Source organism: Triticum aestivum, chromosome 7A, assembly GCF_018294505.1.
Source record: "Triticum aestivum cultivar Chinese Spring chromosome 7A, IWGSC CS RefSeq v2.1, whole genome shotgun sequence".
In the NCBI taxonomy this organism is placed as follows: domain Eukaryota; kingdom Viridiplantae; phylum Streptophyta; class Magnoliopsida; order Poales; family Poaceae; genus Triticum; species Triticum aestivum.
Window position 1 is genome coordinate 212,476,671 of NC_057812.1, and position 19,023 is coordinate 212,495,693.

Consider the following 19,023-nt stretch of genomic DNA (forward strand, 5'->3'; position numbering starts at 1 on the left):
AAAATCACGACATAAATTTTCCCGGGTTTCTAAAATCAAGCCCGATTAAGTGAACATTTATCTGGGCCCAAACTACAATTTTGAAAAACGCGCATTTTCCTAAATTCAATTAAAAATACCGAAAAACTCCGAAATAAATCTTATTTGATTTTTTTATTAAACCCTCAATATTTATATATTTTCGGAAAGTCATTTTGTTCCCTCTCTCATATTTTTGTAATAGAAATAATTGATGATAAAATAAATAAAATCAAATGATCCTGTTTACAAAATTTGAGGAAACTCAAATATGTAAATAACGAAATCCCCAACTCTCTCCGTGGGTCCTTGAGTTGCTTAGGATTTTCTAGGATCAAAACCAAAAGCAAAATAAAATATGATATGCATGACGACCTAATGTATAATATTCCAAATTGAAAATTTGGGATGTTACAAAGGTACACGTGCATTGCATGCATTAGATTTTGCAACCAAATTATGAATAAACACCACACTATAGCATGTAAGCTCTGTGTCATATATGCCTGATGTAGCCCTTCATTTAATTCTTATAGTTCATCTCATTCAAAATCAATTAGTTTTTATAAAAAAGCTAAGAACGCGGGAATAGGAAAAACATGGGATTATAGAGGCATGTCGTCTTGAATCCTAAAGGATTGTACGAGTGTTTGATTGTGCATAGAAAAAACGCAGAATTCTTTCAAAGAGGTTTGAGTGGATGGGATGTTTCCTATGAAATCTAGTGCAAATGATTCATATGGAAAAATTCCTATGGTTTACAATCCTACGAATCAAACAACCAAGATAGGAAAAATTCCTAATGATTAGAATCCTCCAAAATTCCTTTGAGAATCCTTTGAATCAAAGAAGCCCTTAATCTATTTTATGATTCATGGAATTGTGCATTGTAAAGCATAAAGTAAAAACAAATAATGGCAATTCAACTAGAAAAAAAGTTTGGGCAGTTATGATATGGAAGATTCTAGAACAAAAGAGAACCACTGTTGTTTTGAGGTTTATGCATTATGCTTAAGTTCAACCATGGAGTCTGCTAGATTGTACATGTGGAAAAATCTGGTGGGGGTCTAGAAGATGGTGCGAGGGGCCGAGTGAAGGGAGACTATGAAGGAATGCACAAGTGCGAGATCGATATTTAGTGAGAGGGGGCGAACACGTGCGCTGTTGCACGCAGTGGCGGAGCCATGAAAAATAAATGAGCTAGGGGGCCAAGTATTGGTAATCCTTTACGGTCAATTCATGAACTTAAACCATTTTTAGCAGCAATTGTCTAATGATCACATTCATATTAGCCTCGATATATAGTGATGTTAGGGGGGGGCAGGGCCCTTACTGCCCCCTGTCTTTGCCATTGTGCACGCGTCTGAGAGATGAAGCGGAAGGCATGGATGATGAGAGGGGGACGTTGGATATATAATTAATGTGGGTGTATTAGCTATGTATGTTAATCCTATATAGAGAGGTATAGATTGATCGATGTGGATGTGGGAAAGAGGGTGAGACCTCACTGGATATATCAATTGATCGGTTTGTGTGGAAAACTATGAAATACCTAGCTATATACACACATACATAGAGGAACATCGATCGTTGCGCATGCACGCGTGAGAGATAAAGAATGCCCGTTATGATGGAGAGGGGGATGTGTGTGGGTGTGTGCCTTCATGGGAGACCGACCTAAAGAAAAAGATTGCATGTGTGCGATGGATAACACCGACTGGTAGTGTGTGTGCTTGCATGCATGAGAGAAAGTTAGTGGTACAATTATAAAGAGAAGACTACTATGTGGGTGTAAAAGAATAGGTGAGGTCATAATCAATGTAAAGTTGAATTCAAATATTTGAATAAGAGATCCTGATGTTTGAAACCCATGCATGCATGAATATAACGGAGATCTGTGCGGTGTGGTTTGGAAACGAGCATGTTGTAATGTATACACATTGAACAAGGTCAGACTGATTTGAATTTGAGATACCGATGGCAGACATCATTTGGCCATGTCGCATCCGTGCATGGACACACTATTCTAATTGGAGATGATGGGCGGCTTTCGCATCACATATCTATATCTATACCCCTATATATATATATTATATTTTTATATTTTTTTATATTGTGTGCGGGTAACTTTAAATTTGAAAGATGGTCGTTGGATGAGGCGAATCCGATGGTCCAAAGATGGCAAATTTTAGCACTACTGGCCGTTGGATATCATCTAGATTCCACCAGATTTCACCACATGTATAATCTAGAAGACTCCATGGTTGAACTTAAGCATAATGCACAAACATCAAAACACAAGCACTTCTTATTTGTTCTAGAATCTTCCGTATCAGAATTGCCCAAATGTTTTTCTACATGATTTGCCATTATTTGTTTTTACTTTATGTCTTATGATGCACAATTCCATGAATCTTAAAATAGATTAGCTTTCTTATAAAAACTAGATGATTTTGAATGAAATGAACTATAAGAATTACACGAACATCTACATCATGCATATATGACTCAAAGCTTTCATGCTATAATGTGGTATTTATTCATAATTTGGTTGCCAACACTACAAAAAAAATACACTTCCATGATGATACGTGTTTGTCACAGTAGGTCGCATTTTTTGTCATGCATGTACATCCATGACAAATTTATGACAGAATCAAGATAGTCATACCTGTGCTGTCATAGAAGTGTTCCATGACATTACCAAAATTATCATCACGGAAGTGTCCACTTCCATGACAATAAATCGCGCGTCATAGAAGTGCTTTCGTCAAGAGTGACCGACACGTGGCATCCACCATAACAGAACGCCGTTAAGCTATCGGGTCGGGTTTTGGATCCGATAACCCGTTAACAGCCCCGACCAATGGGAAATTTCCACATGTAAAATTCTTATTGGCCGGACGAAACACGTGTTAGCTCGTCAGTGGGTCAGGTAGGCGCCTATGATATGTCGACACGTGGCACGGCCCAACAGTGGCCCATTTAGCTTACAAAGCTGGCCCGTTTGACTTGGTCAAAAGTTAACGGGCTGGCCCATGAAAAGCCTGTTAACGGTCTCTTCGCAAATAGCCCATTTTACGGCCCGTTAGGCCCTAAAGGAAATCGAGCCAACAACGTCATGTGGGCTGCCGAATATAATACCAGCCCATTTCACTTTCGGCCCATGTATGGCCCACGACGTCTTTCGGCCCATATGAGGCCTTCGTATCTTTCGGCCCATTACAGGCCCACGGTGACTCTAGCCCATAATGAACAGTAATTTTCTTTATACCCGTTAAAAGCCCGTGATTTACATGGGCCATTTCCAGCCCGTGTTAGCTTTCGGCCTATTGATGGCCCATACGTTCTTGGGCTCCTTTTCGGCCCTCGATTACTTCCGGCCCGTTACTGGCCTGTTCCCCTAATGGGCCAAATTCGGCCCATGGAAAGAGTCGGCCCGTTACTGGCCTGTTCCACTAATGGGCCAAATTCGGCCCATGGCAAGAGTCGGCCTGTTACTGGCCTATTACCCTAATGGGCCAAATTCGGCCCATGGCAAGAGTCGGATCGTTTCTGGCTTGTTAACCCGTTGCGTCGTTTCCAGCCCGTCCTATATTCTGGCCCATTAACGACCCGTTATGCCTGTGATGGAACTAAGCCTTTGCTATCCTATGTCATGTTAACGGCCTGTTACCGTGCTGGGCCGATACCAATTACACCCGATTATGGCCCATGTAGACCCATTTATCCGACGGCCCGAGGCCCACCGATTACAGTCCCATTTATCAACGGCCCGTAGGAGACCCATGGATCCTACAACCCGTATATGGCCCATGGTAGTTGCATCCACTAGCAAACCAGGGAAAAAGAAGACTAGGAAATAAATAAGGCCGAAACTAACGCTAGGATATTAAGGCGATTGCACAGATTACATCCACTCGACATCAAAGATTGCCACCAGTGCAAATATAGGGAACACCCTACACTATACAAAAATGGCTTGCTATTTTCTTCAGGCGGTGGCTGCATGTTAAGAATAAATTTTGTATCGCACCAAAACAAATTACAACTATATAACAAAAGGAAGGTTGGCATAAAACTTAACAGTCTAGCAGATGAATGCACCACCAGAAGTTCAGAAGCTCAGTTCATTTGACCTGACTATTACGTTTTCATGTTGTATTGTTCGATGGAGCACCATAACCCTCGCCTTCATTTCCCCTAGGCTCCTGAACAACATAGCAAATGTCTGATAGTCTGGTTTCAAAACCATGCATATCTTGACGACATTGAGCAATGTTTCTCCTTGTTTCACAAAGGGTCTCTGTTAGGGAATGGACATGTGTCTGGAGCACAGATACAACATTGCTTTGAGCTTGCATATCTTGATCATGAGGCAGTTTGGACGATATTTCCTTAACAACCAACCCAGTATTACGCAGGAACGTGCTTTTGGCACTGTTAGTGGACAGGTACTGACCCACTGTAGCAAGAGCCGACATTGCGGTTATAGTTGCCTCGCCACCTTCAGAAGGTGGTGGTTCCACCATTTTTTCCATAGCTCGCTGAAAAGTTGAGGTTTTACATTAGTAGTACCAGAAAAGAAGATATTAAGGAGGCAGCAAAACCAAACAAAATAGCTATGGTCTATATACAGAACTTATTCTGGTGAACCCATGTAAAATACTAGTTGTATTTTATTGCAAAGTACATAATAAAACCAGGTTCCAAACATATGACCATGTACCATCGCTAATGTATTGTCTATTTCTTCACATTGTATTGAGGGCTAAGGATAAAGAGACGAAGTTTATAATATGGTAAGCATAGTATGACGTCATTCATATCACAAAACAACTGAGAACAGACAAACATGCAATTGTAACGTTGTGTGGGCAAGTCCAGCACGGAACTAGATTACGGGTCAAGATCAAAGGAACATCACTCCTCTCTTTTAAACCTTGTAAGGTGCAATGATACGCTAAGACAATTGTGTATAAAATTGAAAAGAGTAATAGACATTGGCTGCAAACCATGCAGTTCAAGGCACAAGTCAGAGTAAGTAGTAGTTAAAAGGCATGAGGATTAAGGACTTACAACAGCGGCTTTGACTGGTGTAGTCATGCCCTTCTTCTTGCTGGTGTGACAGTCCTTGAAGATTTCCACAACATTTGGTTCAGGTACTTTTTGGTCCTTGCGGGCTTTCCTCTGCATTTGGAACAAGTCAATATAGATCTAATAATATGGTACATCGAAAAGAGTGAAACAACAGCTAATTACAAGAGCCTCACAGTGTGCAATATAGCTACGAGATCCTATGTCTGTTGGAATTTCACTTTTGTATGGTTGGCCTTGTTCTTTGAACAGTTCACCTATAAGAATATACATTTGTGTGGCACATGCGTAAATAGGACTTCAACATGTGATCTGATGACATATATATAATGTACCTGATACTTCGGATCGGACCAGTGTTTAACGAGGCCTCTCCAGTCTTCATCAGATATATTTTCCACTGGAGATGTTTGGGCAAGTTCACTGTTAGCCTTGCCTTCAAAGTGAGTTTTCCTCAAGTTATACCGACACTGTCACAGAGCGGACTTGAAAACATGGGTGCAAGCTTATCTGGTTGCATCATCTTGGCTATCCAACTTGAACCTCATCTGTTGAAAATTATGGGAGTCTCATTATCAGTAACCCAGAAAGTATTGGACAGAGCAAGACGATATTACTAGTTTCCATACATAACCATACTTACAGATAAATGGTCGAGGAAGATGTTGAACTGGGTTTCGTGTTTGTCATTCCTGTACTGAATCCATGTTGGGAGGATACGTACATGACACCTAACAGCAACCGCTGCCTCTGATACTAACTTGGCTGACTCTATAGCTTCACGTGGCCTTTTTAAACCTGCCTCAAAACGGATCTCCATTCTTCCTCTAGATTTAGTTAACCTATCGAGCATTATCCCTGATGTTTGTTTCCTCTTGCGCCTAGGTGCTAGTCCAACAACAAACATAGGAAATGTTAGTGTACATTAAACTGTGAGACTACATATAAAGAAGCATGCAACTGTAACTTGACTCCAGCAACTACCTTCTTGCTGTTGAAGCTCACAAGGTTCATCTGATATTGCCAACTCGTCTTGTGTCAAGAGTGCTTGGGAAGTAGTGTCAAGTGGCAAGGGAGCTTGGGAACGTGCTACTAGCTTAGTTGACGCACGAGTACGTCGTGCAGCTGGTAGTACTATGGTAGGTGTTGCAAGAACTAGGGCTGTCTCTGCTTGTTTGGTGGTAGCTATTTGTTTTTGTTTGTCTTTTTTTTGCAACTCGTGTAGCATGGGATGCCGTGTTTGTAGAATTTTCTGCTGGACTTTGACCTTCTATTGCACCATTAGTACCAGCAGAATCTGCAGGATTCATCCGCTTCTCATTCCCTGCCATTATGTGTTTCTTCCTCTTTCTCTGTGCCATGTTAAGTCAAGCCAACAAGAAAACGAATAACAATTTAGTTCTTCAGAACAAATTGATGCGTGATGCAGACAAACTGAACTTTGATGTTAGACAACCACATGATAGGAGGATGTAATATGTATGAAAAACAGGACGGAAGAGATAACCAGAACTATGATGTGTAAACTAAGAAGAAGACATTTCACCAAATTAGAAGCAATGCAATGGAAGGTAGACACCATATGAAAGATGCTACAAATATTGCTCTGCCAAGTTAACAGTGTCTCATCATAAATGGCGTTTAAACAAATGTGACGCAGTACAAGAAATAAATCATATGCAAGATGCAAACAACATCACACTACCATGTTAGAGGTCTCTCGTCATTAGTGCCATTGCATATTCACAGCTTATGATGTGTAAACTAAGGAGAAGGCATTTCAACAAATTAGAAGCAATGAAAGCTAGACACCATATGAAAGATGCAATGAATATCACTCTACCAAGTTAAAACTGTCTCGTCATAAGTGCCATTTCAACAAATTAGTAATACAAGCTAGAAAAGAATGTGAGATGTAGCCTATATCACACTCCGAAGTCAAACGTGTCTTATGATAAGTGATTGTTGCAGGTTACACAACAGTAGTAATTTGATGTAAGAACATGGTGTGATAGACAGATATTGTATGTTCTAGAAACAGGAACACGTGTCTTATTCAAGTATAGTGTGTAAAGTAAGCAGATGGAATTCAACGAAATTAGAAGCAATACAAGCTAGACATCACACATAACATGCAACCACATATAACAGTGCCAAGTTAGAGGGAGCACCAGTGATGCTGCACTAGGGGAGACGTGCTCATCATAAACACAGCTTTGTTGAGTGTCTATGCATGTGTTGTGTTGGAAATCATCTTGGGAGTGTGGAGGAGTAGAAACTGTAGAGGCGCTCTGCTCGAAAGGAGCACCTTTATCTGTTGCCTTGCCAACTTCCTTCCGCTTTATTGATTTTGAATTGTCAAGTAAAACCGACAAGAAAAAGCAATAAAATTCTCTCTTCAGAACTCATTCATGCATGATACTGACAATCACTACTTTGATGTAAGGCAAACACATGATACAAGGATGGAATATGTACGAAAAACAGGACGACATGGCATGTTCACAACTATTTGTGTAAACTAAGAAGAAACCATTCCAGCAAATAAGAAGCAATGCAAGCTAGACACCACATGAAAGATGCAACCAATATGACTCTGCCAAGTTAAAAGTGTCCCATCATAAATGGAATTTCAACAAATTAGAAGCAGCGCATGCTATAAATCATATGAAAGATGCAACTAATATCGCACTGCATATACTAAAGGTGTCTCGTCATGTTGATTGATGCGGGATACAAAAAAACAATAATTTTATGTAAGGACATGCTTAATAGACAGATGCACTATGTACTAAATACATGAAGGCATGTCACATTAACAGGTATAATGTATAAGCTAAGCAGACTAGCACATGCAGTTTAACCAGATTGGAAGAATTACAATCTAGACACCATATGCAACATGCAACCACATATCACGCTGCCAAGTTAGAGCAAGCACCTGCGATGCTAGTGTAGGGGAAATGCAGTAATCAACTACAGAGCTACATTCACTATCTTCATCTAGCATTTCTGTTTCTTGAGAATCATGTCGGGAGGCTGACGCTGCATTCTTTAAATGAGGAGTAGTCCCCTTGCCTGCCTGCCTCCTCATAAGTGATTGATGAGGGATACACAAGAACATTAGTTTGATGTAAGAACATGGTTAATACACAGATGTACTACTATGTACCAAAAACAGAAAGGCATGTCGTATTCAAAGGTATAATGTGTAAGCCAAGCAGATGCAATTTAACCAAATTGGAAGCAATACAAGCTAGACATCCGGCTGGAGTGGTGAGCATGATCATCTAGGACCTGAGAGCCTGGTGGGAGGCGGGCTGCTTCGCCACCATCGCAGCTTTTTAGTTGGCTTCCAGGTGATGCCTATCTTTGCTGGGCTTGTCACTGGCTCGGCCAGTGCCCTGACTAGCTATTTGTCTTCTGGTGCTCACGGGATGGTGGTTCATGTAAAAAAATATCTTTCCTTATCTTACCGACTTCGGCCTTTTGAATACAATCTAGACACCATATGGAACATGCAACCACATATGACACCGCGAAGTTAAAGCAAGCACCTGGGATGGTGGTTCATTGCGAGCGAGGTCATCAACTCCAGAGCTACGTTCCTCGTCTCCATCTGCTGACACTACACCCTTTAAAGCATTGAAACATGTCTTGCCTAGCCGCACATCAAACTAGAGCGACTTCTCTCTTTTCTTTTTGGCTTCTCTCATGGCAGCAGAGTCTGAAATACCCTTGCATAAAAACACAATAGTGAGAGTAAGGGTGAAGTGTGTGCAGAACTAGTGCACTGTAAAAGTAGCAGATAGCAGGTGGTTGAAAAATAAATGACAGGAGACATATGATAGCTGTACAACATTGCATGGCAAACAAAAATAAATGCAGGTACTCCTCCAGCACACCACCACATGTGGTCATATCTAAGATAACAGTCGACTGAAAATAAATAGGTCAGTCGATTTTTTTAATGAACAATCTGATCTATAAGGAACGGGCAGATGGCCTTCGTCTACCTCCCGCCAGTCACTGTTGACGATCTTTCTCGAACCGCCAGCGACCACCGGCCCAGACCCCTGCCTCCGCCGCCCCACCCTCCCATCGACCTCACACCATCGCCGTGCTTGGCAGCGCCCCCAGGCCATCCCTTTAATCCCGGCTGACCTCCAGATCGGGCGCCAGTAGCTCTAGGCCGCACACGCCCCTAAGATAAACACCAAGGTGCTGCTTCCCCGGTGTAATAGGCGTACTAGCGCCTATTACGCCGGGGAATGCTTCCGTTAATTGGGAATCAAGTGGCCAGAAATTGAAATTCAGGGGGGCGATGGACCTCTAGCTAAGGTGAAATAGTATATGAGGAGAAACCTTGTGCATCGCGAGTTACTAGGAACATCTAGTATCAAGAAGAAGCGGTCAACTAGTGTCTTCTGTGGGATGAATACTGTGCAAGCAGAGACGTAAGATTTGCACGAATAAGGGAAGAGGAGTACCTTTTTCGGTTGCCAGTGTGGTCACCTACACAAGTCGCGCTGATTTTCTTCTTTTTACCGGGGAAACCGATGTTCTGGAGGATGCAGGCTTGGACGAATCCATGGCCAAATTGTTGACTGTGTTGCCGTGGCCGTATGTCGGCGGAGGGGAAGCAGATCCGAGGCGGCAAAGGACGACGTAGCAGGAACAACTCCGGTGCGGTGGAGGGTGGCGAAGTTGGAGCGGCAACGGTGAGGCGCAGGACGGCGTGGTCGAACTGGCTCGGGTACGGACGGCTTAGCCTCGGCTTCAACTACTAGCCGTGGAGGGCGTTGTGGTTGAGGTTGCGGTGGACGACGATGTCGGGGTATCGGCTCCGGCGTGATGGAGGAGGGCGGCGGTTGATGGGTGGGATGGGGTGGCGGACGGAGGACGTCGGGGTTTCGCAGCTGGTGGAGAGGTAGTTTTGGCGCCCACGGAGTACGAATGGGGAATCAGACGGGTGGGGGGAACCATGTTTCGGTCTGGGACGCACTTGTTTTTGGCTTTTTTGAACAGAAGATGGGACGCGCTTGTTTGATATTTGGGGAAAGTACAAACTCCCCCCCCCCCTCTTAAATTTCGGACCTACTGCGGGTCGGGGGTAGGATGGTAATCCCAGGTGTCCCAAATAGTGGGCGGGAGCGATTTCGGCCGCGCGCATGTGTGCTTAGGCGGCCATTGTGTATGAATGTTTTTCGGATGCGGTTGCGTGGCGTCTAGATGAAGCTACAAACCTACCACGGTTTAGACCTTTGGACATCGGGCCGGTAGGTTTCATGGGTCGGAGTTATTAGAAAAGTAATTTCCTTGTACTACCAAACATTGGTCTCACGCGGTTTCGGGCGAGTAGAGGCTCTTTTGGCGCTTCGTTCGAAATTTTGAAACACAAGCATTCACGTTTAGAGTACTCTTGAACTATGAGGATTGATCTAAATATACAACGTTATATTTGACCTTGTATGTTTGAAAACCTCATTAAATTATCCGCTTCTTTTTGAAATTTTGACACTTGAAAATCCTATAACTACGATTATTTTGGAATGGAGGAGCTAAATTTGAATCTATTTTGTACACGACTACATATGCTATTATGTACAAAATTAGAGCAAAGATTGGTGCCCCCATAATTTAGGTATGGTTTACAAATGCCATGATATCAAATTCAAATAATTGAATGGACTTCATGTTGAATTCGATTTTTTTAAACCACCTTAAGTTGAATTCAATTGTATGCTAGTTCATAGGTAGTTGCTATTTATAATGTCCATTGTGTAACTTTCGTATGTATAATGTGCTTTACACACACAACATGAACTATACTCACGTTTATATTCGATTGCTAAAGTGATGCATTGTCTGGAGTTCAAAATACTAACTATGTGGATCAATTGTGTCGAATAATAACATAGACATGCTCAAATTCGATAGAATCTAGATGTCTGATGGATCAATTACCGCTCCTTACGCGAATTCAAATATCATGATCCCATCCTAATATTTGGATACAATTTATATCTTTAATCAATGTATAGAGCAGTCTTTTACGTGTAGTTTCACTCTCCATCGGTGGTCTCTCACACATGCTCACACACTCTCTCCCGAGGTGTCTTTCTCGCACACATGCTCTAGATATAACCCTCCCTCCCTCTCGTAACCATTTACAACTGTTTTCACTAACCTTTATCACAAGCACTCTTCCTCTCGCAAACATACACATGCACAATCCTCATCGACCCTTTCTATATACATGGACCTGCCTACGTGTCTCATGTACGCACATTATCTTTATGCCTGTCTCTCACGCATTGTCTCACACCTCTCTTGCTAATCGACGAGTATGATTCTAGCAGAGCATTCTGTAGGACGCCCCTTAAAGTTAGGTTGGATGAATAGTAATATCAGAGATAAAGGGGCTACCTTAGTCCGAGAACCTAGGGTTACAAATCCTAGCCGGCTTTGTCAGTGGACACAGAGTCCTTCACAATTCTTCTATCTTTGTCTTGTATGACTAGTCATCCATGGGTCTTCCTAAATGCGTCACGGGCCGACCAATGTGGTGCAGGACGGAACAGAACGAAGGGCCTCACCTCGACCCACCGGACCTCACGCGGTGACACACCCTCTGCCCCCATGTCTCATTATCTTCTCACACCCACACATACCAACACAAACACCACAGACATAGAAAATTTCTCCTGGTGCCTCTATTCCCCCCTTGCATATACACACTCAAGGGACTGGAATCTCTTGTCGTGACGTCATATTTGTCTCTCTCTCTAGACCACTCTCATTTCTCGTGCTATCTCTCCCACGCCCCCTGTCGGTCCCTCTATCCATGCCTCTCTTGAATACGTAATACACACACATACCTCTCTAGGCCTCGCCAAATGCATCAACTACACATTCACACATGTTACATCACGTACCCCATTGATCTAAAAAGCCCTCTCTTCACGTTTATTTCGCATACAACATTCCTTTTGAATAAAGTGTGGCCAAAAAATTTGTCGGCGTTCTAGGAACGGGGGTCCCCAGACTTGCCTGCCTGCGGCCTGCGACGTGGCTCAAAAGGGGGCCCAGCACGGCCCATCTTCATCAACACAGACCCAAGACCCTCGCGAGGGGTCAAGCCTCGCGGGGCGGACAACATGGAGCTTCCTCAGGCACGGCCTCATCAGGCTGGCTCACGAGGAGGCGGAGAGATCAAGGCGGGGTACCTCACGACGTGCCCGTGACGCAAGCCATGACGACCAAGGGCGCCAGGCGGGCGCCAGCCGTGCAGTGTCCTCCTTTCCTCTTTGGTGCAAAGGGAGCAAGCGCAGGCGAGAGCATCAAGCAAAGGCACCCGTTTCGGTGCAACGAGACCAAGACCAGTCCAACGGCAGGGAGGAAGTCATTGTGGAGCCCAAGCCAGCATCACTACCAGAGCCTTTGGCAGGCGAGGACCAACTTTAGTCAGGATAAGTGTACCAGATGTTCCCCTTCAAAATGGCCAATTGTTGGCGCCCTTCCCGCTCAATATTTGGGAAGAGGCCCAGGGCCTTTGCCTATAAATAGGACTAGCCACCCACAGGGGTGATCGGAGAGGGATCAGAATCAAGAAGGGAGAATCTAGAAGCCAAGAGAGAAACTAGCTAGGATCGAAATCGGAGAGAGAATCGAGAAGAGAGAGAGAGAGAAGGGTGACTGAACTCCTCCTAGCAGTTCATCCCCTAGACAAGAATAGACCCTCACGAGGATGTTCTTCCTTGTATTGCTCATCATCATCAGCCCAAGAGGCAATCCACCACACCAGACACTGGAGTAGGGTATTACACCACAACGGTGGCCCGAACTAGTATAAACCCTGTGTCTCTTGTGCTGTTCTTTCCATATCTTAGATCTTAGCAAGGCGGAGGGGTGCAGGTAGGTAGAAGGAGAAATCTCCGCGCGCACCCCAGTGTTCGAACCTCAAGGGTCTGCCGGAACCCGAAATCCGACATTTGGTGCGCCAGGTAGGGGGGCGCCGGAATTCGTCTTCCACCACCCCGTTCTCCTCCGACCATCGCGTCCATGTCTGACGCTCGTCGGGCTCGCGCCGAGCGCCGGGCCGCTCTCGCTTCCCGCGTCGCCCAGACGGCTCCTGTCGGCGGGCGTCCTCGCCGTTCCTCGTCACCTGCCGTCAACGCCGCCACCGACCCGGCGGGGGACGAGCAGCAAGCGTCGTCTTAGCATCCGTCCGTGCGGCAAGGCGGCCGCACCGCTACTCCCTCGCTCACCCCAGCCGGTTCTTCGTCCCGCGCGCTCCGTGCACCCATGGAGGCTCGAGCTGCGCTCATCGCGGGAAACGAGCTCCTGCGCTACCGTCCCGTCGACGACGTCTACGAAGAATGGCTCGACCGCGTCGCCGAGCTCGTCCGCGCCGCAGGGGGCTCTCCAGCGCCGTCCGTTCCGCTGCACCACACCCCGCCTCGCGTGGGCAACGAAGCTCCGGGGGAGCCCCAGCCGCCTCCTCCTCAAGAAGGCGCCATGGCTCAAAGGCGCGTGGCCCCTGGGCGGAACCCGCTCCGTCAGGTGCCAACGCGGCAAGAGCAGAGCTGCCAAGAAGTCCCTCGCCCGCAAGAAGCTGCCCAGGCGCTCCCTGCTCCAGCACGTCGCGACCATGCTCCTGCTCCCGCACGTCAAGACCCCGCGCTGCTCCCAGCTGCAGCGCGTGGGGACATGCAAGACCAAGGTCTCCGCCACCCAAGGCCTCCCGTGGCCACAGCAGGCTGCCGTGCCTTCACCACCGAGCTATGCAGCGTCGCGTGGCCCGGCAAGTTCAAGCCAGACCTGCCTCCTTGTTACGACGGCACGGCCGATCCTGCGGAGTTCCTCCAGCTCTATGAGCTGGGCATCGAAGCTGCCAACGAAGAAGAGAAGGTCATGGCGAACTGGTTTCCCATGGCGCTCAAGGACGGGGACCTCACCTGGCTCCTGAACCTGACTCCAGGCACGATCTTCTCCTGGGACGAGATGCGCACCCGCTTCATTGCCAACTTCCAAGGTACTCGTGACCAGCCACCCGCTGTGAGCGACATGCGCCGCATCAAGCAACAACCCGGAGAGACCCTGCAGAAGTACATCCAGCGCTTCAACAACGCACGCCTCAAGATTCCCAAGGTGACCGAGGAGGCCATCATCTAAGCCTTCTCCGACAGCGTGCGCGATGTCAAGATGAAGGAGGAGCAGGTGATGCATCACTACAAGGATACCCCCTATAATGCAACACATATCGTACGACGTTTTGACTATACATTGCAAAGTTCACAAGAGATACGCATATAGGCATTGTAGCATATGCGTTGTAGTGCAGCTCGTGACGCATTGCTCCATGTAAAGCCCAATGCACTAACCCAGCCCAAGTTGGCTTTCACGACTAACCTAGGTCGTTCCCTTTCCTCCGCCTCCCCTACTCCTCTCGAGCCCTCCCACCTCGGCCGCCGCTGCTCGTCAGTCGTTGCCACTCCTTTGCACGACTGTGACCTACCTGCATCCCTGCACGCTGCCCCTCACCACTCGCCTGCGATCCTCTCTCCCGGCGCCGCTCCTCACCGCTGCCCTGCGACCCTCCGTCCTAGCGCGCCGCCCCTCGTCACCACCCTTGCAACCCTGCATCCCGGCGCGCCGCCCCTCGTCACCGCTCCCCTGCGACCAACGGTGAATCCAAGGTATGACCATGAACAAGCACAGGCAACCACATCCCTCGTTCCACATCCGTAGCCCCTCGCGGTACCAATGCATTATCCACATCTGTAGCCCCGTTCGTCCTCCTCCGGTGCTCCTCCTAATTGTTTTCCACTATTCACATGTCCTCTGTGTAAAACGATCCAGGAAGCCTCTTTTTTTGCGAATAGGAATCCTCTCCCTGATCCCTGCTCTGGAACCTTTTAATATCCACTGCACCAGGACATCCTTCCAATCTCGCATTCTATGCCCAACGAAAACTGAAATCCAATGCAGTGGAGAAGGCGGTACATCAAAGAAAGTTTGTATCTGATTGGACAGCCTCTATTGTTGATGAAGTTCTGGAGAAGAGGAACTATTGCAGGCTGGTCGCAGGTATGGAAGGAGCAAGAAGAGAGTAGGTTTTTTGCTTTTGAGGATTTTTATGTTGTGTTGTACTACTGAGATCTGGGACGTACAGCCTAGAGATTTGTTTTGGGGAATATTGATAATGTGTTTTCTTTAGTTTCAGACATCTGAAGATACACATTACTTGGATGGCTAAATTAGTAGGTGCTACACAAGCAACTAGGTGATTCAATTCAGCGAAGGCGTGGTCGTACCTCTGCACAGCGAACTCAAGCACCACTTCTAATATTGTTGGAAAGTGGATAAGTCGTTTTGGAGCATTACACGATTTGTTCAGTCTACTTCGCTATGTTCCTTACATGCAAAAGGTATGGGTTTGTTTACTTGATATGTTCTTTCAATTTTTCCTCACCCAGTGATCCACATCTTAAAAGCACAAACTACTCTGTTCAGATGGAATATCTTTGATAGTGTTGTTGCAGACTTGAAGGTATATGCATCAGGAGGTCAAGGTGGCAGTGGCACCGTAACAGTATTTATTTGAAACTACACGCGAGGTCAAAAAATGATTCTAAGTTAACCTCTTTCCTCGTATATTTTTGTCTGCTTGGTTTGTTTTAATGTCGTTCTTTTGTTAAATTGATGTACTAAATAATTAAGAACATATTTGTATTCATTTTTAAAATTTCATGCATCTGGTGTATGGTGCTAGAACTTGCTTAGGAAGAGCTGTTATGAAATTAAGATCTGGTTTTTGTAATTCGCTGACTGAATCCATGATACTAAACTGTATGTTTGTTATAGTTCATATATATGTTATACATACACGTGCAGTTACTAGGCATGCATTGTGAGTAGATAAGTTGAGTCTCCAATTATTTCGTTAAGCACAAAATATGACCTTGCATACATGTATTTCCATTCTCATATAATGGAAAATATACTGAAGGGAAGACTCATGCTGTATGCTTCTGATTCATGTTGAAAGTGTGTAACCTGTTTGCCGCAATTTTTCCTTTTCACATAATAGGAAAAGGTCAGTAACAAAAAAAGGAAGCTCACTGAGCACGTCAATACAGATTACCTGACGAAAGCCCAGGCGATGAATAGGATAATCAAGTTGAGATCCCACCGAGGACGTATAATGGCTGAATGAACTTCTGATCCACGCTTTGGCAATCCCGTGCCTCCAGGTGTGTAGGTATTGGCTTCATACTGTTCTATTTTATACATGCACGTACTGGACTAGAGGTTTGATTTCTAGGATAATTTCTTATTACTACTTTACACCTTTTCGCATGATGCATGGATGATGAGCTCATATAAGTTTGGAGAGCATGGATCATATGATTAGTTGCAGTGGGGCTAAGCTAAAACAGGATTAATGATGCTTACAATACGTATATCACAGCCACACATTTTGTGATATTGGTATGTGTAGTATATGATCTATATTTTTTTAAGCTCTCAATCTATGTTTTTGTTCTGATCCTATACGAAAGAGAGCAAAACCATCTCAAATCAGTACGAGCCAAAGAAATCTATTAATTAATCCATGATTTGATGTACTATTTAAAAGGGGAAAAAATTAAGCTACATGTATGTATCATGCACGAAAAATATATCTTCTAGATGAGTATGTATACCATATATTTGATATGCGTACATATGCATTTGTTAAGTCTTACAATGGGTTTCTTTGGAAACTCTTCAACATAAATGACCCGTTGGAATATTTCAATGGATTTTCTGTATATCACCAAAACAAAATAAATGTCCTCCTTTTAAGTGTTCATCCCATATACAGGAGCCAGAACGCCTCTTTCTGCAGAAACATAGATACATGGTCCCTTCTAAATATTCCTTGGAATATTTTAGTTTGAGTTTCCAGTTTTATCGTCCAATAGTGGCTATCTTTTTTTTCATCTGAATCCATGACATAAAACGACCCGCTGTGAGATGTTCAAAATGTATTACACATTCTCTAATTACACTTACATTACCACAGAAAGTCATTCGGTTTTTTGTTTTTTGTTAATGCATTGTGTGTTAACAGTTCATTTTGGTTTTTTGTTTGTAGGTTCAAAAGATAAATGGATGATTATATGGGCACGTGGCAAATATACTGATGATGATGATGATGATGATGATGATGCTGGATGCTTTCAATTTTAGTTCAGTTGTAGGAATGATGTTCCTCTGTTAAGTTTTAGTTAAGTTGTAGTGATGTTGAGGGATACTTTCGGTTTTTGTTTTGTTGTCAAGAAAATATATAGATTATGCATCACATTTGGATGATGTTCCTCCTGTAATATCCATTGTTGTAATCCAACAATTATATATATATATATATATATATATATATATATATATTTCTTCCTCCCGTGAGTATATTCTCTTGTTTTTTGTTCACTTGAAATGCATATATAATTATCACCATTACATGTAGCATTAATTTAGTTGCTAGCAATATGTATAAAAATAATATTATTCACATTATATATGTACCAAGTTTTGAAGCATTGCAAACTCTCTGTTGCCAAGCAATGGGATTTTTATTCCTGTACATTAAGCACCAACATATAAAATTGTTGCATAAGTCTGTTTTATGTGTTGCATTTTTGCAACGGTCCCTTTACCAACGGTGGTATAACCGTTGTAATATGCGATAGCAACACTGGATAAGTCAACGCATCCCAAACCGTTGGTATTGACATTAACAACGCATATATGAACTTTTAGATACGGAAAAAAGCGTTGCTATATGAGGGTTCCTGTTGTAGTGCATGAAGACCTGTGCACTTTCTTGGAGTTGTTCAACTTGGCAACCAAGTGCGCCAGGGCCGAGGAAGGGCGTCTCTCCCTCCTCGAGCTGCCTGCCGCAGACCCAGAAGAGAAGAAGCCCAAGGTCAAGGATGTGAAGCGCAAGGGGGCTGCCGTGCTCACGGCAGAACCAGACACCAAGCGGGGCAGAGATCAGCCCGAATATTCCAAGGGCAGTCGGTACTGTGTGTACCACGACCTCCACACCCACAACACCAACGAATGTCAAGAGCTCCGAGCCGTGCGAGAAGGAAGGATTGGCCGTCGCCCCGACCGCGGTGACCTGGGCTACGGTCGAGGAGGAGGAAGGAACGCAGGACGCTGAGAAGACCGCTACCCGCGCCAAGGGTGGCGCGATCGACCTCGCGAGGATCGCTGGCAAGACCCGCCTCGCGAGGGAGACTGGAGGGATCAGCCTCGCGAGGATCACCCGCAAGGCAACGCAGGCCTCCCTCCGCTGCCGCCGCAGCCAAGGAGAAACGAGGACCGCCATTAGGACGAGGGGGCTGGGGGCTTTCAGGAGCCGCGCACGATCGCCTGCATCCTGGGCGGGGCTCAAGCCCCAGCCTCTCAACGCATCTTCAAGCAGTTCGCCCGTGAAGTGAATGCAGTTCTCCCCAAGCTTGAAGCCACGCGCCCTCTTAGGTGGTCGGCGTGCGCCATCACGTTCAGCTCAGCAGATCAGCTCAAGTGTGCGGCCACAGCCGGAGTCCTCCCGATGCTTTGTTCCCTAATCATCAGCAACGTGGTGGTCACCAGGACCCTCATCAATGGCGGGGCAGGGCTCAACGTCCTATCCGTGGAAACATTCAACAATCTCCAAGTGCCCTACAACCAGCTTCAGCCAACCAAGCCTTTCTCCGGAGTCACCAACGGCTCCACGGTCCCGATTGGGCAGGTCCGCCTCCCTGTCACCTTCGGGGCACGCGACAACTACCGCACCGAGCTCATCGACTTCGACATCGCTCACATTCGCCTGCCGTACAACGCCATCCTTGGATACCCAGCGCTGGCCAAGTT

The 19,023-nt window shown here is 45.2% G+C and overlaps 1 long non-coding RNA gene across 11 annotated transcripts; it reads left to right on the forward strand.

Moving 5' to 3' along the window:
- The first annotated feature begins 14,492 nt into the window (after positions 1–14,492).
- Positions 14,493–17,527, forward strand: LOC123152378 (uncharacterized). Of its 11 annotated transcripts, XR_006476146.1 has the most exons (5): positions 14,495–15,207; positions 15,338–15,548; positions 15,652–15,737; positions 16,211–16,381; positions 17,261–17,527. It is a non-coding gene; the product is annotated as an uncharacterized lncRNA (long non-coding RNA). The 11 variants fall into 11 exon arrangements; XR_006476152.1 differs by having other exon boundaries at positions 14,493–15,207; positions 15,338–15,737; XR_006476153.1 differs by having other exon boundaries at positions 14,493–15,207; positions 15,338–15,737; positions 16,211–16,373.
- Positions 17,528–19,023: the final 1,496 nt, after the last annotated feature.